The sequence below is a fragment of the Lissotriton vulgaris genome, chromosome 2_1 (genome assembly GCF_964263255.1).
Source record: "Lissotriton vulgaris chromosome 2_1, aLisVul1.2, whole genome shotgun sequence".
NCBI lineage: Eukaryota > Metazoa > Chordata > Amphibia > Caudata > Salamandridae > Lissotriton > Lissotriton vulgaris.
In genome coordinates, this window is record NC_141687.1 from 826,136,251 (window position 1) to 826,162,293 (window position 26,043).

A 26,043-nucleotide genomic window follows, 5' to 3' on the forward strand; every position below is an offset into this window, starting at 1 on the left:
CAGAACTAAAAATCTTCCTCTTATCCATTTCAACCGAATAGTCACAGTATCTTCCTGTTTCTAAAGTGTTGTCGGAACTCTTACCCCTAGGTAGCCGTTGTTTTCTTCACCATCGGGCCAAGACGGGTGTCACTACTCTAATGCATGGCTGATCCCCCCCCCTTGCCTCATCGGCTCTCCGTTTCACAAACCTAGGGACCGTTCCGACAACTTCTCATACAACCGCAGATTCTTTTCTTGGTCGCAAGTCGTATCTCCTCGATGCAGGCGTTGTTTGGTCCGGGAAGAACTCCTCAGAATCGTCTGGTCCCACAGCACGGCCTTTGTCCGTAGTCAGGATGTCTCGATGGTCTGTCAGCACAGCAGGCTCCACCAGGTCAGGTTGTACCTTCCGACAATGAACTGAATGAATCCAATTTTTCCGATTCGTCACTCGCACTGCTGTTCTTGTGGCCAGAAGAACTTGTTCAGGACCACACCATCTTGGCTCCAGACTATTCGACCTCTCAAAGGATTTTACAAGGACAAAGTCACCAGGCCGGAGGTTGTGACCTTCTCCTGTGGACAGATCAGGGAGTGCTTCTCGAACCTGTTGGTGAATAGAAACCAAACTATCAGTTAATTGTGCCAAATAGTCATTCATTAAAACACAAGGCACATCATACACTGAACTCGGTTTGGGCACCCCCCATATATTCATGGGGCGCCCGAAAACAATTTCATAAGGTGTCAAGCCTGTCCGAGAGTGTGGTACCGATCTGATAGACAACAACGCCAAAGTCAGAGCATCTGGCCAAGTCAGAGAAGTAGATGCCTGTATTTTTGCAATTTTTAATTTCAAAGTTCCATTGTACTTCTCCACCAATCCTGCTGATTGCGGGTGGAATACTGCATGGAACTTTTGCACAATGCCTAATCCTTTCAGGACATACTTAATAACGTCTGCCACAAAATGGGGCCCGTTATCACTCCACAATAATCTGCAAACACCAAATCGAGGAAAGAATTCCTTCAAAAGCACCTTAGCAGTAGTCATTGCAGTATTATCCTTAGTAGGGTATGCTTCGATCCATTTACTGAATGCACAAACCACAACCAGGACGTACTTCAGATTATTACAGCGTTCCAGCTGAATGTAATCCATTTGCAATACTTCAAAAGGTGCAGTGGGTGTTGCAAATCCTCCTGCTGGAGTTCGCGTCCCTTTTCCTGGATTGTACTTTAGGCAAATCATGCAAGTCTGTACAACTCTCCTAGCCGTGGTAGCAATCTATGGGTGCTCCCAGACCTGTGCAAGCAATTTCACAATCGCTGCAGCTCCAACATGTGCTAGGCCATGTGCCATCTGAACCATGGGTTGCACGAAGGCTGTAGGCAACTTCCACCTATCCATCTGCTTATTCCTCCAGCAGCCTTCATCGTCCAATCCTCCATCTTTGGACCACTGCTCTCGTTCCTTATCAGTAGCAGTCTTTTGCATCTCTAACACCTTCTCCCTTGCATCATGCCACCGCTCAGCTTGGGACTTGACAACATACATAGAAGTGGAACCAGGCTGCATCGCAGTTTCTCGTGCCACTCGATCTACAAAGGCATTTCCTTGTCCCACCTTGTCTGTCACTTTCTTGTGCGCACTGCACTTCACTATAGCTATTCTTCTAGGGAGTGTCAGTGCAGTCAGAAGCTGGTGTACTAGCTCTCTGTACATGATCTGTGTTCCGTGTGATGTCAAAAAGCCCCTTTCCTTTCAGAGCAGGCCGAAATCGTGCGCCACTCGAAAGCATAGCGGCTATCAGTGTAAACATTCACACATAATCCTGTGCTAAGCTCACAAGCACGTATCAATGCTATTAATTCAGCTGCCTGTGCTGATTTCTGTGGTATGCAGGCTGTCTCCACTATCGTAGGTAATGTGGTAATTGCATAGGCCGCCGAAGTTGTTCCATCTGGTAACTTTAAACAAGACCCATCCACCCACAGTTCTCCATCTACATCTGCAAAGGGTGTGTCTTGCAAATCAATGCGACCCTTTGTCTGTTCCTTGGTCACAAAGACACAGTCATGCGTCTCTTGTGCTTCAGGCCGGGTCGTTGGAAAGGGCAACAATGTGGCTGGGTTTAATGTTGCACATCATTTCAAAGTTATGTGGGAGGCCAATAATGACAGTTCATATCCTGTGAGACGAGCAGTAGTCAGATGCTGCGTCTTTGTCTGATTCAACAGGGCATCCACAGCATGGGGGACCAACACTAACAGCTTATGTGATAAGACAATCCCTTCACTCTGGCGTATTGACACAGCTGTCGCCGCAACTGAACGAAAACATCCAGGTAATGCTCGGGCAACAGGATCAAGTACTGCCGAGAAGTATGCACATGGGCGCTGCTTATCGCCGTGCATCTGCACTAACACTGACAACGCGCATCCATCTCTCTCATGCACATACAATGTAAAGGGCTTCGTGTAGTCAGAGTTGCCTAATACTGGTGCCGAACAAAGGGCTTGACGTAATTGGTGAAAAGCATTCTCACATTCATCTGTCCATGGAAGGGGAACAGGGGTGTCCTTCGTCAAAAGGGCTAACAGTGGTTTGACTATGTGTGAAAATCCTAATATCCATTGCCTACAAAAGGAGGTAAGACCCAAAAAGGCTCGAACTTCTTTCTGCGTGGAGGGGACTGGTGTATCTAAAATGGCTTGAATGCGATCTGGTGTAAGTGCACGCCCCTCCTTAGACAAAAGGTGACCTAAGTAGGTTACCTTTGGTCTACAAAATTGTAATTTTTTCTTCGATACTTTGTGGTTGTGAGAGGCCAAAAATGTAAGTAAGGACAGAGTGCATGTTTCACATTGCTCTAGGGTGTCGGCGGCCAGCAAAATGTCATCGACATATTGTATGAGTGCCACGCCATCAGATAAAACAAAGGAATCTAGTTGCCGCTTCAATGCCTGACTATAGATACTTGGACTTTCAGTATAGCCCTGGGGAACTCTACAAAATCTATACGATCTATTATTCAAAGTGAAGCCGAAAAGGTATCGGCTGTCAGGATGAATAGGGATCGAAAAGAAAGCGTTCTTCAAGTCTATAACAGAGAACGTCGTAGCAGTTGGTGGAACCAAAGTGAGAAGTGTCGTAATATCTGAGACCACAGGGTATTGAGGTATCACAATTTTATTAACCTCCCTTAAATCGATAATAAATCGATAAACTCTGGTATCAGTGTCTTTTTTCAAAATCGGTAGGATAGGGCTGTTACACACATTGTAAGGGACTTCTTCAACCACTCCAACTTTAATTAAATCATGAACTATTTGAATGAGCGCCTCCTCCCCCTCCTGTGAAATCCGATACTGAGGCAGGCGCGGCAAAACAGCTCCCTCCTTCACACTGATGTGTACCGGAGGGATGATCATTTGTCCTACATCAGTATCAGACGTGGCCCACAAGGATTCAGGCAGAGAGGCCAATGCAGCTTCTACCGAAATCAAATACACCCTCTCCGTGGATGGATAATTGTCGTTCAAAATTACACGCACTCCTTCAGGGGAGCACCGTATCGTGGCTCGAAAATATTTGAGCATATCCAAGCCAACGATATTGTCAGGGGTATTTGGAGAAAGCGGAAATGGACATGGTGCTGCACACTGGTCAACATAAAACGCAAGAGGTTGTGATAGTGGGCTAACAGAAGGAGTTCCATCGAACCCTATTGGCGTAATCGATGAGCCAGACAGGGGAGCCCTTGGAACCAATTTTCTAGATAAAGCGCTATGAGTAGCCCCGGTTAAGCATGGGCGGAAAATCCGTTACGCTCGCGGATTTTGCGGATTTTCGGTAAATTCGCAATCCGGGAGATTCGCGAATTTCCCCCAAAATCCGCAAATCCGCGAGCAGCGGATTTTATGGCTTGCTCGCACTGTTCGCGTGAGTTCGCGGCTTCCCAGTTCAACTTCGCGCCCCGCGAATAAGCGCTAAATTGCAGAAATACGATCTTAGCAAAACTGAAACTACTTACCAGGTTCAAAAGTTCAAGCTCATCATTAGTAGCCATTTCCTGTAGTGCTTCCTGAGGGGCCCCTCCAGAGTTCAGTTGCCTACTTGCAACTATTATGTGACCCTGCTCTGACCCTCAGAATAGTTACACAAAGGTCCTGAATTACAGCTAAGGCAGACAAGCAGGAGCCAGGTTGGAAGTTCAAATCCAGTGACACATTAATCAGCCCCTAATTCATTATTGTCAGTTGGGGCAGGGCAGGTGTTGTAACTAATTTTGCAACAATGAAAGCACTTAGCAAGTGCAAAAGATCACTAATCAGGAAACACTAAGGAAGCAGGTGCCAGCTAAAAAAATATTTTGTGACACATTAATCAGCCCCAAATTAATTCAGGTCACTTGAGGCAGGGAAGGCGTGCTTTGCTTTGCCACAATAATGTACACTGGACAACCAGAGGGTGCTGTGATGAAACAGAGGGTGGCATGGGTGGGCCAGAGGGTGGCATGAGTAGTCAGAGAGTGGCAGTGGTGACAGAGAGTGGCAGTGATGAAGAAGAGTGTCCCAAACAGGCTGGACACGTAGAAACAACAAGTTCGCAAAACTTGCGACCCGACAGGTAAGTTCGCTTTTGCGAAATTGTACAAAACCCTCGCGAACTGGCAGAAACCAGCGCAAACACAAAAAAAAATCTGCAAATTCGCGAGAATTCGTGGATTTTGCGGATTGCGAGTTCGCAAATCCGCAAAATTCGCGAACGCGAGATTCGCAAAATTCGCCCATGCTTAGCCCCGGTATCAACCAGGAACTTATCAGTAGAGCCCAAAACGTGTGCTGTAACATAAGGACCCCTCTGATCTACTGGCAATTCAACTGGTTCCTTACCCCATCCTACGCAATCCTATGCAAACCGGGAATCATGTTGTTCAGAAGGTGTGTAGTCAGACATTTGATACTGATTTCGTCGATCAAAAACATTGGACCCCTCACGGGACCGCACATTCGAATCAAATCTAGCCCTGTCATTTGTGTTAGATCGGGGACCTGTAAAATTTCCTCTACCCCTTGCAAACCCTTGGCCCCGATGGGTGCGTAGCACCGGGCAATCACATGCCCAATGTCCCTTCATTTTACAATACGCACATTGATCCCGGGCTACATCAGTACGACCCTGTGAAGGAGTAGAAAAATTCCTACCACCCCGGTCACTTCCTCTACGGTGCTGCCCATAGACTTGCGCTAACATGACTTTCGTTTTTAAATCTTTATTTTTCTTATCCTCACTCCCTTTCGCTTATAATTCCTGACGCTCGTAATACTGAGCCATCGTCAGGAGGGATGCTGGCGTCGAGGTGGTCCAAGAACTTTCACTCGCTTTTAGTCGAGCTGCAATACTTGGTAATAAGTTTGAAACATATTTATCGACAAAGAGATGGCGGCCCGTATCATCTGTAAGAGACTGACCGCTAAAGTCATGAAACGTTTCTTCGAACCGTGTAAAGAAATCCGACACCGACTCATCTGTTTTCTGTTTGCAGGACGCTAACATAGTCCAATCAATCTTTTTAGGGGGAATAAGCGTTTTCAATTTAGTTACTATAGCAGCGGGAAGATCTAAAATCGCTTGGGGTGGTTTCTGCGCAGGTTTTCTCTCCCTATCTTCATCCTCAAGATCCGCCCATCTAGCTTTAAAAATCGTAAGATCATCCACTTTGCGAATCGACCTCCACATATCTGGTGGCAAAATAAGCCCAAAGAACAAATCAATATCAGCTAAAGTCATAGTACAAGAATTCAGAGCCCCTTCAACTTCCTCATAAAACGCTGCAGGATTTTTTCGGGGATCGGGTAACGTTGCTTTTAATGCCATGACATCTGCCCTATTCCAAGGAGTATATACCCAATTATAAATAAAATACCCTTGCGCATCAGGCGACCCCGTATCTGAACTAGTTCCCGCTCCCTTAGGGGGAACGTACAACGGTGCTGCCTCCCGCATCGGCTTAGCATGCACAGTGTCGATCTTATCTGAATAAAAGATGGGTGACTGCCTCCCGGCGCCAGACAGGCCCGAAGATTCGTCGCCGGCCTTCCGTTTCCGTGCCTCTTCCCGGAGTCGTAACGTTTCATCCCGTAACGCAAAAAGTCGCTGAACAGCATCGGGCACCTGGGAAGAAGGAAAAAGACCTTTACGTAATTCTTTAGCATCAGCTACCACATCCTCTGGTTCAAAAACATCAGTGCATTTCCGAAATGCGGACACCACTTCATCAGAAAGAAAACTAACAAAATACAATCTTTCTCTATCCTCCCATTTTTCAAGATCAGTTAACACATCAGTCAGAGACAAAGTATCCTTGATGACCCGATAAGCAATCTTACGAAGTTCGGTCATACGATCGGTCGATAACATAGACCGCGTATCCCTCTTCTGATCGGACGGTCTGGAATCCGAGTCTCCTCCATGCGGGGCAGACGGGCCAGCGTAGGGCGGAGGTGAACGATCTAATAACGAAAAATCATCAACCGATTTATTAAGGACAGGATAGAGTGGCTGGCGAACAGGGTATTGGCCAGATATTTGAAATCGCCGTTCTTTCTCCTGTTTCTCCTCTAATTCCTTAGCTTCACGCTGTTTCGTTTCACGCGCCTTCTTTCGCTGCTCTTTCTCAATTAGTGCTTGCTCCCGCTTCTCACGTTCTCGTACCTCTTTCACCCACATACGTACACACACAAACATATCTGGTCGCACTCTCCGCTTACACAGACACTGCTCCACATACTCAATCTTTCTCAAATCAAACTATCCATACATAGGCCATCGCAACTCAGGATCCTTCTTGGTATATTTCCTCCACAACGTGCTGTACATTATGGGGGAAAGACCAAACTTCACATACATGTCCCTATTCGGCTTTCCCTCTGGGGGAGCCGGCTGAGATTCTTCAAGTACCAACCGGTCATTTCCAAAACAGCAGCACCACTTACGAAGTGCGCTAAAAACGGGCATGTTTCAAAATAATGCAAAATATGCAATATTACAATAAAATGGCACTTAAAACGTTGCGCCGTTCAAATTCAAAAGTCAGGAGAAATATCCCCACATTGCCCGCCTATATGGGTTGCAACTCATATATCACAAACAAAGACACATTCACAAATGACTAGTCAATTTCAAATTCAAAAAAATTAGTCGGGGCAAGCGTATCCTAAAACTGCCTTGCCAGTCAAGACTCAAAAGCTCGGGGCAAGTATCGTACCACGATTCTTACCAATCAAGAGCGTCCAGATTCCAACTGCCAAGTTCTGAATTCGCCCAAGCGGCCACTATACGGCAAACCGACAGAAGAGGTCTCAGTCGAGGACCGGCGCCACCCAGACGGTCAGATCGAAAGGGAAGGAAGAATACCTCGGGATGCCAGAACTAAAGGCGCCGCTGGCAGTGATCACGTCCCCGGCAAGGTTCCGATCCTCCCCACGTAGTGGGCGCCAATTGATGAGTCTAGGCCTCAGCCAGGCCTGCAGATGCGAAAGGTTCGCTCTTCTGTACACAAGTAGGCCTCAGACTATATAAAAACTTGGCACGGAAACTAGGAATACAAAAACAAAGTTTAATAAACCTTTAAAGGTGGTACTACAGCCCACACAACACCCTTCAGTATTGTACAAGGTAGCACACAGAACACGGACACGCGGTCCCCTTTTATACACAAAGAAGGGGCTCATAAGTGGGCGGTTACAGCAGACGAACATGATTTACAACCATATAAGGACATTTCTTGAACATAATCAATACATGGGTGGAGCAAATGGTCACACGAAGCCCCCTGAATGCACATTCCAATCTCCTCTAATCAGAAACAGATGTTGCACGTACTGAGCATGCTCTAGATAGGCTGAAGCTATTTATAGCTTGTTGCTGGGCAAACTCCAGAGGTGATGGTCAGTGAGGTAGGCCTCGTAGCGAGCAGATGGCATGATGTAGCCTACAAGATGGAGGCCAGAAAACATGGTTTTATTTACAACATGCTTAGAAACCAAACACAATACTGTCCTATGTGTAGTATCTCATTCTAAATATGTTCCTGCAAGAGATCTTTCAGCTACAATAAATAAAAATGTCACAGCAACATCCTCTGCTACTCTTTGGAGCTCTGCCTAAGCTATATCAAATGCTTGAAATAAATAAGTAGTTGCTAACTTCAACCTAAAATGTCATTCATCAGAATGCGTCAACCACAAAATACTGCTCTCCCTATTTCTCATTTACACCAGTGCTCTCTGGGGTTCCAAAATGCTGCTAGCTGACCTATTAAGTATCAGCTTGGTCTATGACCAGCAGAACCACCCTTCAGACTCTCCATTCATATATTTGTAGCATTGCTATCTCTGGATCGATCATATGTAATAATCACGTTAACCTGACAATACATACAGGATATGCTCTAAAATATAAACAGTATGCAACTAGGCCTCTACTATATGCACTGTATACAACCTCTGATATATAAGCAGTATGCATCTCTTAGAAACACCAACAGCGCACTGCCTCTGGTACATAAACAGTATGTGGGCATTTGATATATGCACAGTATGTAGACCTGTTTACTATGCATGCATTCATTTGAAATCAGCCCTGCAATAAAGCATCCAAAGTTCCCAAATATCGAAACCACTAACTAACCTTGTGCCAGTTGTGTTATCTTCGAAACGTTTTGGCTCTTTAATCAACAGGACTTGGTATGCTAATATTTAGAATATTTTATTAAAACAAGTAACCCTTAAACCAACTAATACATAGTGATGCTAGTTTTATTCCTATGAGGTGCACCACTCTCTTCGTATGTACTTCATTCCCATTCCACCTGCATCAGACATACCCTCCGCCACTCCCAGTGGGATAGAGACTACAGATTATTGTTATGAATTGTATTGCAACAGCTAATGCTTAAACATCCCGGTATCTCTGCGGCATTGTGCAAATTGAAAAACTTTAATAAAAAAGTGTTTTAAAAAAGGAGGCGCACCACTCTCACTCCAGTCCTGAGCATGCTGTAATAAGGAGGAATTACTATTAAACCTTACATAGTATGTTCAGTCTCCATCCAAAAGACCAAAGAGATGCTGTTAGTGTCCCTGTGCCGCACCTCTGAACACTGTTGGATGGAAAAAGGAGTTGACAATCTGTAATCGGATAACAGAGAGTATAGTGTGGGGGAGGCGAGGTGAATCGCTGCCTTTCTTTACCACAATTGTGGCTTTAATACTATTACATGGGCTATTGACAGTGGCATTCTCTTTGGGGGGAATGGCCAGCCCCGCCCAACAAATGCATTCTCAGTTTGGAGCATGGGTCAGTGTTCTGCATTGGGTATGGAAAGATCTGTGCTTGGGTTTCCATCAGAATCAGCAGGCTCAAGGGACTGCAGCCTGTCACCCTCCACTTTTATTCCTTCAGACTAACCACTGCTCCCGCCACAATTCAGGGCAGTGAATATATTGCAAGAGATCGGCATGTATTGAGAACTATGGTTCTGTAAGATTTGATGTGTTGAACATGTTAATGTTTAAAACTGTACTTCTCAGCCTTTCTGCCCTAAGTTGACTTTAGAATGAAGAGACACACGAACAGAGGAGTTGTCCCACCACCCATCGAACACAGCCACCTCACATCACAAAAGCACCCCTATATTGACCATATCACACAGTGTCAGTGGGATTTTCTTAAAAATATTTAGAAAATAAATTGCCATTGGAAATAGTGTACTAAATCGTCTCTGGTTCATTTCTGCCGAGCTTCCAACTTAGATTATTTGTGTCCAATATGTGTTTCTCTGTAGGCTGTTTTGATTTCAATTATTTCTTCCTTCCTTGATGACCCGTGATTCCTAGCTGATTCCCAGGACATAATTGATGCAGTCAGGATTAAGTGATTATTTGCCACTTTTTTATTACGTCTACTCTCAATGTGTCCAGCACAGGAACAGAGAGGTAAATTCCTCTTCCTGGGGCATCTTCTGTGTTTGGGCCTTTAATGGCCAGGCAGGGCCTAGGGCTAGACTCCTGATAACCTATCCCCGTTCCTACCCTCAAACCCACCTTCTTCTCCCCACCTCAACTAACCTGCTAATCGTATCCGTTCCACTTATGTGCCATATTATCAATACAATTAGCTCTAGTAACAGCAAACAGTCAGATTGTTGTTGCCACCTTGATGTTCCTTGTTTGACTCTACAGAGAACACAACCTGGCTGCGCGTATCCAGTCCATACTCAAGGGTTGGTCCTGTCTTGCTCCTGGATGAAATGTATACAGCATTTACCACAGAGCATTAATGTGGTTTCCAGTACCCAGCCCACACCTGTGGGTTGCTCCTCTGTCACCTGTGAGTATCTTCTACAGGGCATTCACTCTGGCTGCCTGTATCCGAAGCTCGCCTATGGGTTGCTCTTCTGTTGCTCCTAGAGAACTCTATACATCACTGAGCCTAGCAGGCAAATAATTATATCTTCATGACCCTGGTACCTGACAATGAAAACGGACTATACGTAACTTGTAGGAGCTGATTATTGAGCGACATCATCCTTGTTTCAGGAATTACCACGTTGGTCTTCTTAATTCGCATGTGTCTAGTTAAATTTTTTTCTGAGTATATACACCTGGTCATAAGTTCGGACAATAGCTGCCTGTAGGGCCGGAATGACCATAGCGTGCACCTGTTTCCCCGGGAGGCTGGAAAAGTAGGGCTGGTTTAGAAGCTATGGGTTTTGTTACTGGGGGCCGGTTTGCAGCGGTGAGTGCCCAGTCCCGCCCTCGCTTCCCATAACCAGAGCATGCTTGCCTGGCTCTCTATCACTCCTTTGCGGACTCTTCTGATCATTTACCACAGTTGCTTGTACCCAGCACCAATTCTGGGAGCGCTCCAAGTAGCATTACAATGCCTATGTTTCTCCTGTACATGCCTGTGGGTTACCTCCGCTATGAATTAATGTAAAGCGCATGTGTTCCATCCCTCACCCACCTTTCTTCCACAACACACTTACACAAAGTCAGGATATGGGCACCAATTTGGTTAATCTTGCATGACACCAAAGTATTGTTCCATACCTTAGACTACACTTCAACATGCTTCCAACCAAGCACTCCCCAAAGGTGCAGTGTGCTACTCTTTGCTAATGTGCTCTAGTGCCTCGTCATAGTACCAAGTACTATATAAATGCAATTACAATAAAATATCAAAATATCTTTGCCATGGTGGAGCAGCTGACCTGCTCTTACCGAATAGTGTAAAAATGGTCTGCGGACAGGCGTAGCTCGGCATTGTGGATAGTTGCTACTTCTTTCTGAGCTCTCTACCTAGTTTCATTTCTTTGGCCTGGAGGTACTCTGCTCATTTTTGACCCAAGACATAGGCACTGGAGAGAAGGACTGATAGTGGTGTCTCAATAAGTGTTGAAACGTAGAGGACTGGTCCTGAGGCTACTGAGTCTGAGATTGTGGAATTGCTTTTCCCTCACAAATGTTGAGCAAGGCTAGGTGGTACCCGGCAAGAGGACTGTGTCAGAGGCTCAAGTAATACTTGTGAGAGGGGAGGGTGAGTGCGGCATCGGGTGCAGACGCCCTGCTAGCAACCCTTTGGGGGGGATTATTCCTGAGAAGGCTGACGGATGGGGGTGGAGCTGGGGCAGGTGCAGACCCTTTAACCATGTGGTGGAACCCAAGTGCTGAAGGTGGCAATGAGCAAAGAGGTGCTTCCCAAAAGGGTCCGCAGAAACCTGTGGTCCGGGAGATTGATTCTGTTGCCTTTGTGACATCAATATACACTATCAATCCAGAGAAAGGAGAAACGAGATTTTTTAGAAACTCACCCTTGCAGTGAGAAGTGGATGGGAGACGGTGACTGGTTTTAGATAACTGTCAGGTATACCAGCACAGAAACAAGCACCATCTTAGAAAACCTGGACAAAGTGGGAAAACAGCATCCATTGGTGACTGCTTAGATGTTACTCAAACTTGATGAGAAACTGAGATTAATCAGGTTAAAAAAAATAGTTTGGGGAAGAAGCTACAGCACAGGGAGGGGCTGAAGACTACGTGAAAAAGACTTTGGGTGCAGGATTAGTTTGGAAGTGGGGTGACTAAGGCGAAGTTGATATCAGAAGGAAGGATCAAGGTATTGGAAAATCAAAGATGCCAATCCAACATTGGAGCTTTCAAATACTAGCCTGGTGAGTCGGTGGCAGAGAAAATTGAGGATTTTAACTTTCTTAATATCTTTCCACCGTGGCAGTCTGGTGCTACACAGATCAATAAAGCGTATAGAGTTCCCCGTCGGTAAGCTGGCTTCCAGACGAAAGTAGTTGCAGTACTATCATTGCTGCCCCACTGGACCCTGACCTCTGTAACCTCATTCAGAAGAAAGGGGCACTTCTGAAAAATGCCTTGCAAGTGGAACATATCAGAATCCCCTTGTCACCATACATCAGCTGATTGAAGCAGGACAAAAGAAAGGACTTCAGGAATGTGAGACTAGAACTGCCTGCTTAAGGGGTCACTTCTTCCTTCTCATACTTGATGAGGCTAAAAGTGGTGAAGGAGGACTGGCCTTTTTTTCATTTTCTAAAGGCATGAGGAAAACCAATGGAGTGGTGAAATCTGAATGCCATTATGCGAATGAGGTTCTATAATTGAGTTAAAAAATGCAATGTGATTCCCATTTAAAGCCCATGGGGTATATATTTGGGGGAGAGGTGATTTTACAGCACTGTTTTATTGACAGTACCTGAATGTTACTCCTCCCGTCTTTGACATGCCCTGTCTTCCTCCAATCTAACACCATTTTCCTATATGTTACCCTACGTGATTTTCTCTTTCTTTCTTTTCTCCCTCTTGTTCTCCTTCAGATCTCATTAATAGACCCTAGAGAAACATATTCAGCATCTGGTGCAGGGTTAAACTCATAATAATTACTAGTGATTGCTTAGATGCTGGGTGAGTTCTGGAGAAAAGAACATTTTGTGCCATGTTTCATTCTTGAATTTGACTTTTTTTTGCGGTTTTATATAGCACGAACTCCACCCGAAAGGTATCAGAGCGCTTTACATGAGCACTAGTTACGTTACACAAGGACACATTCATTTTTGGTAGGCACGGGGAGATTAAGAGATTTGCCCAGTATCACAGGATGCTGAGCCGATGCCGAGGATCCAACCTGGATCCCCAGCTCCAAAGTCGGCAGCTCTGGCCGTTGGGCCACATCTTTAGGGGTGCTTCTGGGGTGCATGGAAGTGATTGCTGTGTATTGTCCTGCTAAAGCCTTAATTCAAAGTGCAGGTGATAACATACAAGGCATCACTTCAAGGCATCTAGATTGGGATAGATGCCAAGGGCTTCTACAATGTCTTGCTCCAATGGACTGATACTCTTTGCCACAGTAATACATTCTCTTCACCCTAAAATGAATTTCTCCGTTTTCGAGTGCTCGTGGCATCATCTGTTGTCAGATTTACGGCACTCTATACTAAGAATGAATTTCAGACTAACATTCTTAATCGCATGTGGTGATGCTCTATTGTTATTTCATTCTTTGCATAATGTTTACATTATTCCACACCGTATGCATTTATATAAGGTGTGATTTTTTGCGGTTAAAAGTAGGGGTTGGCAATAAATTCCAGTCCGTCGGTGGAGTTGTGCCCACTTTGCATTATGCCTGCAATGCGAAGTACCAGCAAACTCTGCCAACTGCTGAATGGCAGAAGCTTTTTTTGCGAGTGGCTTGCCAACGTTAAGTTTGCAAGGGCGAGCGAGAATTGGCATTGCCTAGTGTGATTTTCGGGTGGTAGGACGGCACCTGGTGAGATTTTCTCAACGCGGGTGGTCGCGGGCTGTCGTGACTGTTTTCAGTGCAAAAGCTTCAATAGAGTCGAAAATCTACTCAAACCGCAGTAAAAAAGCAGTGCCCTCTGTCATGCCGCATGGTGCCGTTTGCGCTGATTTTGCAGCATGGAACAAGCTCTCAGTGCTAAAAATCTCCTTGACGTGCCAATTCCCCCCATTTGAGGACCTCCGCACAATCTCACTGAGTTTTTATATAACTCTGCCCCCCCCCCCCCACGCAGAACGACTGGAAGGAATACCACGTCTTCCCCCAACCCACGCAGAACGTGGTAAAGACGGTCGTGGAAGGCACCTGAGTTGAAAAAACGTTTGCGTGGTAAGTGTACCGTGGTAAACGTAATTAGTGGTAATGCCTTCGTGGTAAATGATGTTTCCCCTTTTAATTTAATGTATTTTCATGTTTAAAGTTTCTATGTGATGGTTTGTATGTGTTTATTGGCTGAATAATAAATCGCCTGGGCTGAGAATTATCCTACTATGAGATGTCCCTGAATGGCTTTCTCCGTGGGAATCGCAGGGAGTGTTGGTTACTGGCGACGATTTGTATTTTAATATTGCACTGCTGAGCTAATGCAATTCAGATGCCCTTTTCCCTTCTACTGAGAGGAGATGGCCCTGTGCTCTGGCCCGATAAAGTTAAACCCCTGGGCAAATACATTATCGCTTACTAGACTGAATATTTACTTCTGTCTTTTGAGGTTCTAGTTGCTGACACCGCCTGCCTTACTTCTCTCACAAATTTTGTGATTTCCTTGAGTTTAGCGTATTAGAGAATCTTCCCTTCATGGGAATTGAATTTTCTCGATTTTGTTCTGTGACAACTCTAAGCATTTTGTCTTGTATTTGCAACTTTTGAATCTATTTGAATTATATAATGAATATATTGTGTGCCGTGACTTTTCATAACCCTAAATTATTTGAGTCTGTAACTTTTCTAATGTTCTAATAAACCTTCATAGTTTGCAGATCTACTATTCTCTGTTATTATCGTGGGATCTAATATGCTTCACCTTTATTAATGTGTAATTGATTTGTTGATGTCATGCCTCAGTCCGGGACTAAAGGTCCATCTGCTCAAGTACAGAGTTTGCACTGATAGAGTGCGAAAGTGCTCTCCCTTGCTCTTGAGATGGGTTTGTTAGCAGGATTCCTGTGTATGCAGAGTCTGCTCATTCTCACGTTTCGGTTGCAGGTGGAGAAATTCATCTTTGTTAGTTAGAATAAGACCTTTGTTTTAGAAGTTAGGCTTAGGGAGGAGAGGACATAATTGGACAGGCGGTACTGATAACGTGGGACTGTGTTCATTCCCACTGGAGAAGGCCTGGGAATGAAGGTCATCGAGCAAGAGCCTGGGAGCATCCGTACTGCATGGAAAGTTACCTACGAGGAGGTATCCAGCTGTATGGGATGATCACGTGATGTGCCGATGGGTGTGTCATACGATTTTTGTGCTAGGGCTAGGGACAGAGTCATGGAACTTCTGCCATTACTGGAGAGGAGTGAGCATCTTAGAACAACCCCAATAGCTTTATGCTACTTGACCCATTTAACGTGAGTGTACTTCTTAGGAAGCCATCACATGCTGACACCTTTTCCTGGACTTGCTTGAGAAATGCTAAGTATGGATGTCACAAAAGAGGTAGAGTAGGGACAGACTAATGCTTTTTACTTACAAACCTCCAATGAAATAAACTATTGATGTTGGTGCAGTAACCTTTTGGGTAATGTTATTGGAATTGATCATCTTGTGCGTGTTGCTCCGTTTAAATTTTGCTCATAGTTTTGGCTTTGTATTAGTGCCCATGTATCTTTACACCCTCATCTTGAGATGTTTGTATGTTCAACTTTTCTTGGCTTTGTAATAAACCCACACATTTTTTGATTAGGAGTCTGTGTTTCTTTAGGGCCATGGGCAATGCGAATGGTAATGTATAATTGGCCGATAGTTTTTCTCCCCTCCACACTTTTAAGTAGTCACCAATGAGCCATCGGGCGAGGGTTCCAGAGTAAGTCTAGAACGTGGAATCCAGCTCCTTCAGCACCAAAGATCGGTATGGTGCAAATCCACATGTGCGCTGCAACAGGTCATAGACTAAGATTCTCATACCTTTCAGCCTGTATTACTTTGCCTTCCAGTATGGCCTGGCTCACTTCATGGAGAGGCCTGCAGCTCCTGTCTCTGTCAAACTTCTGGAACTTACTGTTGTAGCGCCAGCTCTGAGACACAATGAGCAAACATAATGCACTAGCAAAGCAGCGCCAGCACAGTGCAGCAGTGAAGTCCACGCACGATGCTCCCTTCTGTTGCACCACTTGAAGAGGGCAGTGGCACGTGAGCTGGCACTGACTGAACAGGAAGCAAGCAACGAAGCTCCGGCCAGGTACTGTGGCACCACCCCAGCCTTACTACCCGAATGAAGGAGTGGTGCCATAGTGTCTGCCAGTCAGTGAAACTTGGCACGAACAAGCACAGCAATAAAATCCACGTGCTGGAGGCCATTCCTCTGTGACGAGGCTCGAGTTACGTCTACCACCGCTGTGCAATTTAAAACAAAATCGTTTAAGAGCAAAAGGCTGGCTAACACAAACTTATGTGCATTAAATCTCTCGTAAAGGCTCATTTAGCAACATGGTGGTCTGAGCATTGGGGGAGGGGGCCAGGTAGAAGTCCGATGTCCCTCCTCCCCTGCATCACCATGGCAACGCCTTGTTTTACACATGCATGTTAGAAAAGTTGACAGGTTATTTAGAAAATGCGGCTAAAGCCGAAGGAATGGAAACTGTGAGCTCTGCTTGCTTCCAAATAAAGCAGCCTTTTCAAATGAACCATGAGCCTGGAGTGATTCATCCCCAAAAGGCTATGAAGGTAGGTCAGAAAGACAGTTAATTGGGCTCCATAAGTCTTACTTGGTCTTGCCCTTTCGCTAGCCCCTTAGAAACACATAGGGGAGCTCTTATAGACATAAGTTGAGACAGTGGTTCAAGCATATGATGTCATTGACAATTCAATTCCACTCTCTGAAACATTTTGGTGATGTGGCGTCTATGAAACTGTAAATCAAAAGAAAAAAACGGGTGAATTCCAGCGGCTGGAGTGAAAGCTTTAAGCGCTAGGGAGCCACAGCGTGGGCACTGCACCTTTCTTTTGAAGTCCACGTGAAAGCGTGCTCTCCGTGATTGATGGCGAGCGGTATCACAGGTTCTGCTTTCCTGGTTCACATTAGGCGGGGATGGTACACAGGGCTCGCGCCAGCAGCTGTTCTTCATCTAACGGGGAGGACGGGGCCTCTTAGAGGATCTCCTGGGGCCTGTCCTGCGCAGCGGCCTCTCTTTGATCTTGCACGTGGCTCACGTGCATGCTCTGCATGCGCCATGTCCGAGTTTTCCTGGGCTCTGTTTGTTTAGTGCCGATGTTGTTGAAGTTGCCTGTAATTATCCACCCCTCGAGCTTCATTACCCTGAAAGCATATCAGATAAATCACACTGATGAGACTCGCATGGGACGGAATATATATGCGATTGCTGAACATGTTTGAGAGACGTTTGTCTTAGATAAACTCGATTTAAAGCCCCTCTGCCTGAACCTGATGTCCTGCTTAGCTTTTCAGCATTATCTTCAAAGCCAAAAAGTGAACATTCCTCACAGGGCCGGTCCTAGAACTTCTGGGGCCCCGGGCGAAAGGTAAGATGTGAGGCCCCCCTAATTTCTATGTAACATCCAGTCGCGGCCGGCATTATGCACGGGTGGGGGGTCTCGTAGGGGTTCGGCGCGGGGGGGGGGGGGTAATTAAAAAAATAAATAAACTTACCTTCCCAGGTCTTGTAGTCGTCTCAGCTCCTGACCTGCTCTCCTGCTTTCCTGCCTCTGGCAGGAACAGGAAGCAGGCAGCCTCCTTTCCCTAAGCCAATCACAAGGCTGCAATGGCAGCATTGTGATTGGTCGATACGCCGACCAGCCAGGCGCCTATGGGGAGGCCTTTTTCTCCATGTAGGGTGCAGTGCCCATGACTGGTTTGGTCGGCCCAGAGGGCCGACCCAACAGTCAGCGCCCTTAGCAGTGGGCAAGGGACTCCTCCCCTGCCCTAAAGCAGACCCGCCCACCCCCAACCAAACACTTCTGCTTTCTTGCAGTGCGACAAGCAGAAACATAAAATGGGAGTTTTAGAATTTTGTGTTTCTGCTTCTCGCACTGTGAGAAAGCAGTAGGGCGACTCTCCTCCGCCCGAGTGGAGGAGCCGCCCTTGGTAACATCACAAGAAGTGACATCACTGAAATTGACATCTCAGCACAATTGATCTTATTTGGCATCCCGAAGAGACCTAACTTGGATACCAGTAACATGGACAAAAAGATAAATATACCTATAAAATAAGTCCATATATTTTAAAACTGTAATAAATGGATTACATTTGTCACATTGGATGGGAAAGCTAGGTGCAGTTCTCACAAAAATGTATATTATTTACTCCTCGTTAACTGATTGTTTCCAGATGAGTGCAAGATTCAATTTCCAGTTCTGCCTCATAAAGGGGGGAGATCCTGTTGAGGTAATGAGGGGTGGGATCATTCAAAATATAAAATGACACAAGAGAAAATCTCTCACACCATGGAAATAATTGCAAATTTGAAAAGGCTCCCTTATCTTTCTGTGCCATTATTGTGCTACCTTAGGATGACATTAATACTTCTTAATTTGTTTTAACATAAATCCTCTCACCAGTATCCCGCATACACATGCTAAGAGATGTAGGAAAATCTTTATTGTGTGTGGGATCTTTACTCGCCAAAATTATGTTAAGTGCAGAAACACAACACCTAGTACAAAATTACAAGACATCATTGCAAACAAATAAAGATTGTACATAAATAAAAAAAGACTTGAAACAACCAAGACCACTGCTAAATCATACATTGACTTGAAGGTAAACTTCAGATTCAAGGGGTTTTCAAATCAACATTTTTGATTTGGTGGTAGAACTGTAGGAAGTAGAAATGGCAGCCTTTAACGCTGGTGGAGCCCTGTGCGACAATGTTGGTGACCCTCAATGACTCTGCCATGGATTCCCTCACTACCACCCTTTAACAGTGCCACTCAAGTCTCCATAACCACACTCTCTCTCAGATACATTTAATTTGATTTACAGAGCCGCTGATACCAGTGTAGGGTGTCAGAGAACTTTATATCACACATTACATGGAGACAATCAATCCTACGTGTGTAAATCACAATAGGTAATGTTACATAAGACAAAGGACTAGGAGTCACATTACAATCATACTAGTAGGCAGTATGGTGTATTAGTGATTGATCTGGAAAAACACAAACTCTGAATTTCGAATGTATTACCATGGTTCAGGGTTCTATTTAATATCTAGAATTGATTTATGTCCAAATTAACCCTTTTTGCAACATTGGGATAATCAAAGACTGGGGAAAAAAACTATAACGCTGTAAATTATACCTTGTAGTTTGCATGCAGCTCTTATGACAGTTAATAGCTCATTGTTCAATGTTAGAATTTTGACTTATAAACTGCAAGTAACAATAGCATCTCTCTGACAAAAGCAGTAACCCATTGGCCTATTTAAATTGTGTGGATTTAGTGATCTGCATGGTACATGTTCTTTGCAGCAGGCACATTAACTCTCTGCGCTACCTTTTAAAGAAGTCAAATCTTCCACTTGACAAAACTCTATCTCTCTCTAGGAAGAACATTAATCATCGGAGTATTCATGACAATTTTATTGTGGCCAAAATTGTTGGAGGCCAGGAAGGAGGCAACAAGTGCTTTAAGAAACATAATATACTCGCAAACATGACTCCCCCACCCGAAGTCAGCACTCAGTGTGATCTCATAGGTCGAACCGCCCTAGAGCCTTCCTGCTCAAGGGTCCTATGACCTCAATGACAGTCACTAGGGTGTGCTGCTTCGAAGGCCTGCCCAAAAGACTCAAGTTGAGCTTCAATAAGGGTTGTAATGGACAGGCCTTCAAGTTTAACCCACACTTGCCACCGCTATGGTCCACTTGCTGGTGCTCAGACACCATTTTTATAAAGTCTTTCGGGGCCTACTAAATGTGCTCTCTTAGGAGAGTGGTCTGGTGGACTGTTCATGAAGGCTGAACCTGGTTCCCCACTTCCAAATTTGGCAGCTCTTACCATAGTGCCACATCCTCTCCCTCACTGAACACCATACTGTCCCACTGGGAGAAACTTACATTTTGAACCTTTTATTTCTCTCCATCCCAATGCTGCAGGTTGGAAGAGAAAAATGTCCAAAAAAAGACGACCTTTCCAGCAACTGTTTTTATTTTTTGGATTCATTTCACTGGAGAACAAATAAAGTGGCTACAAGGCCCAGGGAAAGGGGCCCCCACACCTGGACCTTGCCGCTTTCTATAGTGCTTAGAGGCCCAGGGAAAGGGGGCCCCCACACCTGGACCTTGCAGCTTTCTATGGTGCATAGAGGCACAGGGGAAGGGGGCCCCCTCTCCTGGGCCTTTGAAGCTGTGAGTCAATTCGTAAAACACTGCCCTAGCACTGGCAGTTCTACATACATTAAGTTAACAAAAGCCAGTTGATCTGGCTGCTCCCTCCTCCCCTCACACACCTCCCTTACCTGTGTCCGGCTGGTCCTGGAAACAAAGGGGGCCTTCTGTCACCTGGCAACAAAATACAGACAGGGAATGGCCGGTACTTAACAGAGGTGCTGCTCCGCCCCTGACACTGTGATGCTGGCTGGCTGCTCTGCCTTCCCCCCACCTCTGCACCCCAGGAATGCCAACACGCTGTGATCAGCAAGGTTGACTTCAGACTTGCATGTGTATTGTATTGTGATTGTGCGGGGAGGGGGCCCAGCATGAGCAGATGGGAAATCTGTGAAAGTGTAGCCTTTCACAGTGAAGCGGTGGTGGCCCCCTGTCTTGCAGCCGAGCGCGGGGCCCTGGGCAGCTGCACACACTGCCCATGCCTAGCGCCGGCCCTGATTCCTCAGGGGGCTTTTCGTACTCACTCGTTCAAACTATGTTCTCATTGGGCCATGGCAGGGGCATCACAGACCACATACAACAATATAGTGCGAAAAAGGCCACTTTATCGAAGACAGGTTCACATCACGTAACATAAATAACCCTAGGTCTTCACCTCACAAAACTATACCTCACTATTCATTAATTCACCAACGTATCCCTACCCCCAAAGTGCCTGTCCCCTTAACATCTTTCTTTACCTTGCAACTGTAAATCCTACCCAGGCATTAAACTGTTAATATTTACATCCATAACACATAACACTTAAACAGATATTACTATCTAACTACCTAAGTATCCTACCTTCATAACTTTTTAGGTCTCGCTGAGCGAACGCGCATGCGTTCTCAGCAGACTTAAGTAAGGGCTCTCAAAAATGCACCCAAAGGCGGATTGCCTACAGTCAAGTGTGCGGGCGCGTGCATATCTTACACCATTTGCCTCTCTCCTCACTCATGCTGGTTTGCTTGCAGCCGGCATCAGACTTCAAAGGAATCCGCTCCCCCCCCTGCCGTTTCTGCCTTTGCTCGCTGAAGGCTGTCATGCCCAAGACCACACCCAGTTAAACAGCCGAGGTAATGCGCCCATAAATTATATTGTTGCTTCCTGCTACTTTGGTGTCACCTCAATTTTCATCATTGGATCCCAGTCTTTTGCTATCTAGATGTTGTAAAATAGACATGAAAGGTTTAGTTATGTCCTGATTAGGGTAACTTTCGGAAAGTCTTACAGAAACTAAACTGTACGCATTCTTACCCGTTCTGGTGTCGTTTCTTTGAGGTTTACGGTGCTGTTCATTCACACTTGCCAGAGATGCCGAAAGAGCTCTTATGAGCTTCTTATTTAATTATGTGCTGAGAAATGTTTTATTGTGTACCATACATTGATGCCAAATTCTGTGTGAACTGTGAAACAGTGAAGGTTTTGGATCCAACGTCTGCCCAGCCCGGATCTCAACAACAGGGAAAACAGAACAGGGTGGCTGGACAGGAAGATTAACAAAACAAATTTCTGCCACGTAGTCAATATATACCAAGTGAACACCGGGCAAGAATCCCAAAGCAAATTTATTTTCTTTTTTTGACTCAAGTTATTAGAGATTCAAAGACACGAAAACGAACAAAACAACTGTTACAACAGTGAATTCATGATAACAATATCTACAAATATACAATTTTTACAAATGTACAACACTTACAAAGATGAATCAAGCGACACAGTTAAGCAAGACACACCAAAACAATACAAAATTCAGTGAACAATGTGAATTGTGATAATATACAGTGCAAAAACTTTAGGATTTAAAGCAAATATGTGACCAGTCCATCGGACTATGGGACCATGGGACAGGCGGAGAAGATGGAATGAAAAGCCTGCCTGTCAACCAAGCCTGTGGTTAAATGTTTATAACGGGTTGCTCAACTAGGATCCAAAGTAATCGGTAGAGTTCTATCCTAGGGGCACCCTTGGTGTTTGCCACAGGGTGGAAGTGTCGACGCGTTTCGAACCAGCGTTATTACAGGTTCTCTTCAGGACAGGGACTGGGGATCGTGATTCTGTAAAAGATATACAGAGTGGGTGTCAATTGTATGTATCATAGTACTGTTACAAGTTGCTCTGACTCCAGGGGACAAGGAAAAAGTGGTTACCTGCACAATGGCATAGAAATAGCCGTGTTGTCGGTAACTCTCAACCGGACACAATTTCTGAAACGACAAGTGAGAGAGTGGGCTTAGCGCGGTTGCACACCAGGAGTAAGGGATAATGCGAATGATGGCATAAAGCCATGGTGTAAGATGTTTTGTGAGTCCTACCTGTACTTCACCCAGGGATTAGGCTGGAGGGGTGGTGCCCGCGAAGCGGCGCACGGTCGAGGTAGGAGACGGCTCACATGTTGAAGCGTCTATGTTTTATAACTGGGGGAGACCATAGAAAACAACGTGCCCAGGGTTAATTTTCGATATAACACGTCTGCGAGCACACTACTAACAGTCACAGACCCAAGGAGACAAAAGCCTACCTGAAGTCACATCCATGCCAGCAAGCGGGTAGTTGCTTGTGCTGGGACCTGTTACAAGGGAAGTGTAAGCTCAGGTTAGTGACAGGCTCGAGCGTGGCACGATAGCGATTGTAACGGAAGGCGCGTCCCATGAGCGCGAGACACTTACTTTAGAGGGAATCAATCCGGCGTTTCGAGAGGCAGCGCAGTCAAACAGTGAAGCGCCGCGCTCAAACGCATAGCTAAAGAACCCGACCGGTCAGGAGGTTAGTGGGCGTGGCTAAGGAGGGCGCCCCAGAGGATGCTGGTAAATGTAGTTTAAGTAACTCGACTGATAGGAGTCTCCGTGGGGGTAGATGCGAACATTTTTAAACATGTAGCATATTACAAAAATTGCATTGAAATTCGGCAACCACGTTGAAAACGAAACACGTCCTGTGAACGGTTGTGAACATATACCTACTAACAACAAATGCATATAAATTTCGCAAAAATGGTATCAGATCAACCTCATAGAACAACGGGGGATCTTTGCTCTCATAACAAATGAGCGATCTACACATGGACCTCAGTAGTCTCAATGGAACGTTTGATGATATTGACAGTTCGTGAAAAGACATCAATCCTGTGCATATAATGAGAGATCCATATAGCACACATTCTATCATCCCAACCCCGGTCGCCTCAACGCGCCAAACACAAAGGAATGTACAAACAAACAAAGTGAAGGTTTTGTGAAATACAGAAAGATAGTTCAAAGTAGACACACAGCCAAGCTCAGCCAGAAAATTCAGTTCATAAGCTGGTAGATTCAATCATTTCGTTCAAGCCAGAATTGGATGTGTCAAACTTTAGTATGAGGTACGCCTCTTTTTGTGAAAGGCGGGCGTCTGGGTCGCCTTTGCCACCTTTGATGACCGCTAGTACTGTCCATCTCATGTCATGACTGGAATGTTTTTGTTGTACGAAATGAGAGACCATGGGGGCCGTCATGATTTTGTTGTTAATTCTTGACCGATGTTGTATAATTCTCTGACGGACCTCCTGTGTGGTTTTGCCAATGTATAACAGGTTGCACGGACATAATATGGCGTACACGGTGTATTTGGTCTTGCAATTTGTGTGTTCGTTGTGACGCCAAAATTTGTTTCCATCCGTAAAGAGAGAGCCTTCCATTGTAAGTTCACATACGGAGCATGTCCCGCATTTGCGATGCCCAGTGACTGGACTTGCTCCGAAGATTGTACTTTGAGAAACCTTTTTAGGAGGCGGTCTGGTAGATGTGATCATTTGGCCAATGCTCCTGTTCTTCTTAAGTGCAAAGAGAGGGACACCTATATCAGGGAGGATTTCCTGCACCAAATGCCAACTCTTTCTGATGATTTTTTGGAGTTGATTTGTGTGGTCCCAGCACAAGCAACTAACCGCTTGCTGGCGTGGATGTGACTTCAGGTAGGCTTTTGTCTCCTTGGGTCTGTGACTGTTAGTAGTGTGCTCGCAGACGTGTTATATCGAAAATTAACCCTGGGCACGTTGTTTTCTATGGTCTCCCCCAGTTATAAAACATAGACGCTTCAACATGTGAGCCGTCTCCTACCTCGACCGTGCGCCGCTTCGCGGGCACCACCCCTCCAGCCTAATCCCTGGGTGAAGTACAGGTAGGACTCACAAAACATCTTACACCATGGCTTTATGCCATCATTCGCATTATCCCTTACTCCTGGTGTGCAACCGGGCTAAGCCCACTCTCTCACTTGTCGTTTCAGAAATTGTGTCCGGTTGAGAGTTACCGACAACACGGCTATTTCTATGCCATTGTGCAGGTAACCATTTTTTCCTTGTCCCCTGGAGTCAGAGCAACTTGTAACAGTACTATGATAGATACAATTGACACCCACTCTGTATATCTTTTACAGAATCACGATCCCCAGTCCCTGTCCTGAAGAGAACCTGTAATAACGCTGGTTCGAAACGCGTCGACACTTCCACCCTGTGGCAAACACCAAGGGTGCCCCTAGGATAGAACTCTACCGATTACTTTGGATCCTAGTTGAGCAACCCGTTATAAACATTTAACCACAGGCTTGGTTGACAGGCAGGCTTTTCATTCCATCTTCTCCGCCTGTCCCATGGTCCCATAGTCCGATGGACTGGTCACATATTTGCTTTAAATCCTAAAGTTTTTGCACTGTATATTATCACAATTCACATTGTTCACTGAATTTTGTATTGTTTTGGTGTGTCTTGCTTAACTGTGTCGCTTGATTCATCTTTGTAAGTGTTGTACATTTGTGAAAATTGTATATTTGTAGATATTGTTATCATGAATTCACTGTTGTAACAGTTGTTTTGTTCGTTTTCGTGTCTTTGAATCTCTAATAACTTGAGTCAAAAAAAGAAAATAAATTTGCTTTGGGATTCTTGCCCGGTGTTCACGTGGTATATATTGACTACGTGGCAGAAATTAGTTTTTTTAATCTTCTTGTCCAGCCACCAAATTCTGTGTGAAGTCGGTGCATTGCAACAAACGCCTAGAGGCACTGCTGAATTTTGCACAGCCTGCTGGCAGACTCCTGTAGGATTACCACCACACCCACCTCCACCACCACCATGTCCACCACCCACCACCACCATGTCCACCACTACCACGTCCATCACCAGCACATCCACAATCACTACCTCCACCACCACCTCCACCACCACCACATCCACCACCACTACATCCACCACCACCACGTCCACCACCACCACACCCACCTCCACCATCACATCCACCACAACCATGCCTACCACCACTACCACCACCATCACCACCACATCCAACACCACATCCACGTCCACCGCCACCACATCCACAATCAACACCTCCTCCACCACCTCCACCATGTCCACCACCACTACCACCACCACCACATCCACCGCCAAGTCCACCACCACCACGTCCACCACCACCATGTCCACAATCACCACTTCCTCCACCACCATGTCCACCACCATTAAGACCATCACCACCACATCCACCACCATGCCCACAATCAGCGCCTCAACACCCGCCTCCACCTCCACCACGTCTACCACCACCACACCCAGCAGCAACACCACCACCACGTCCACCACCA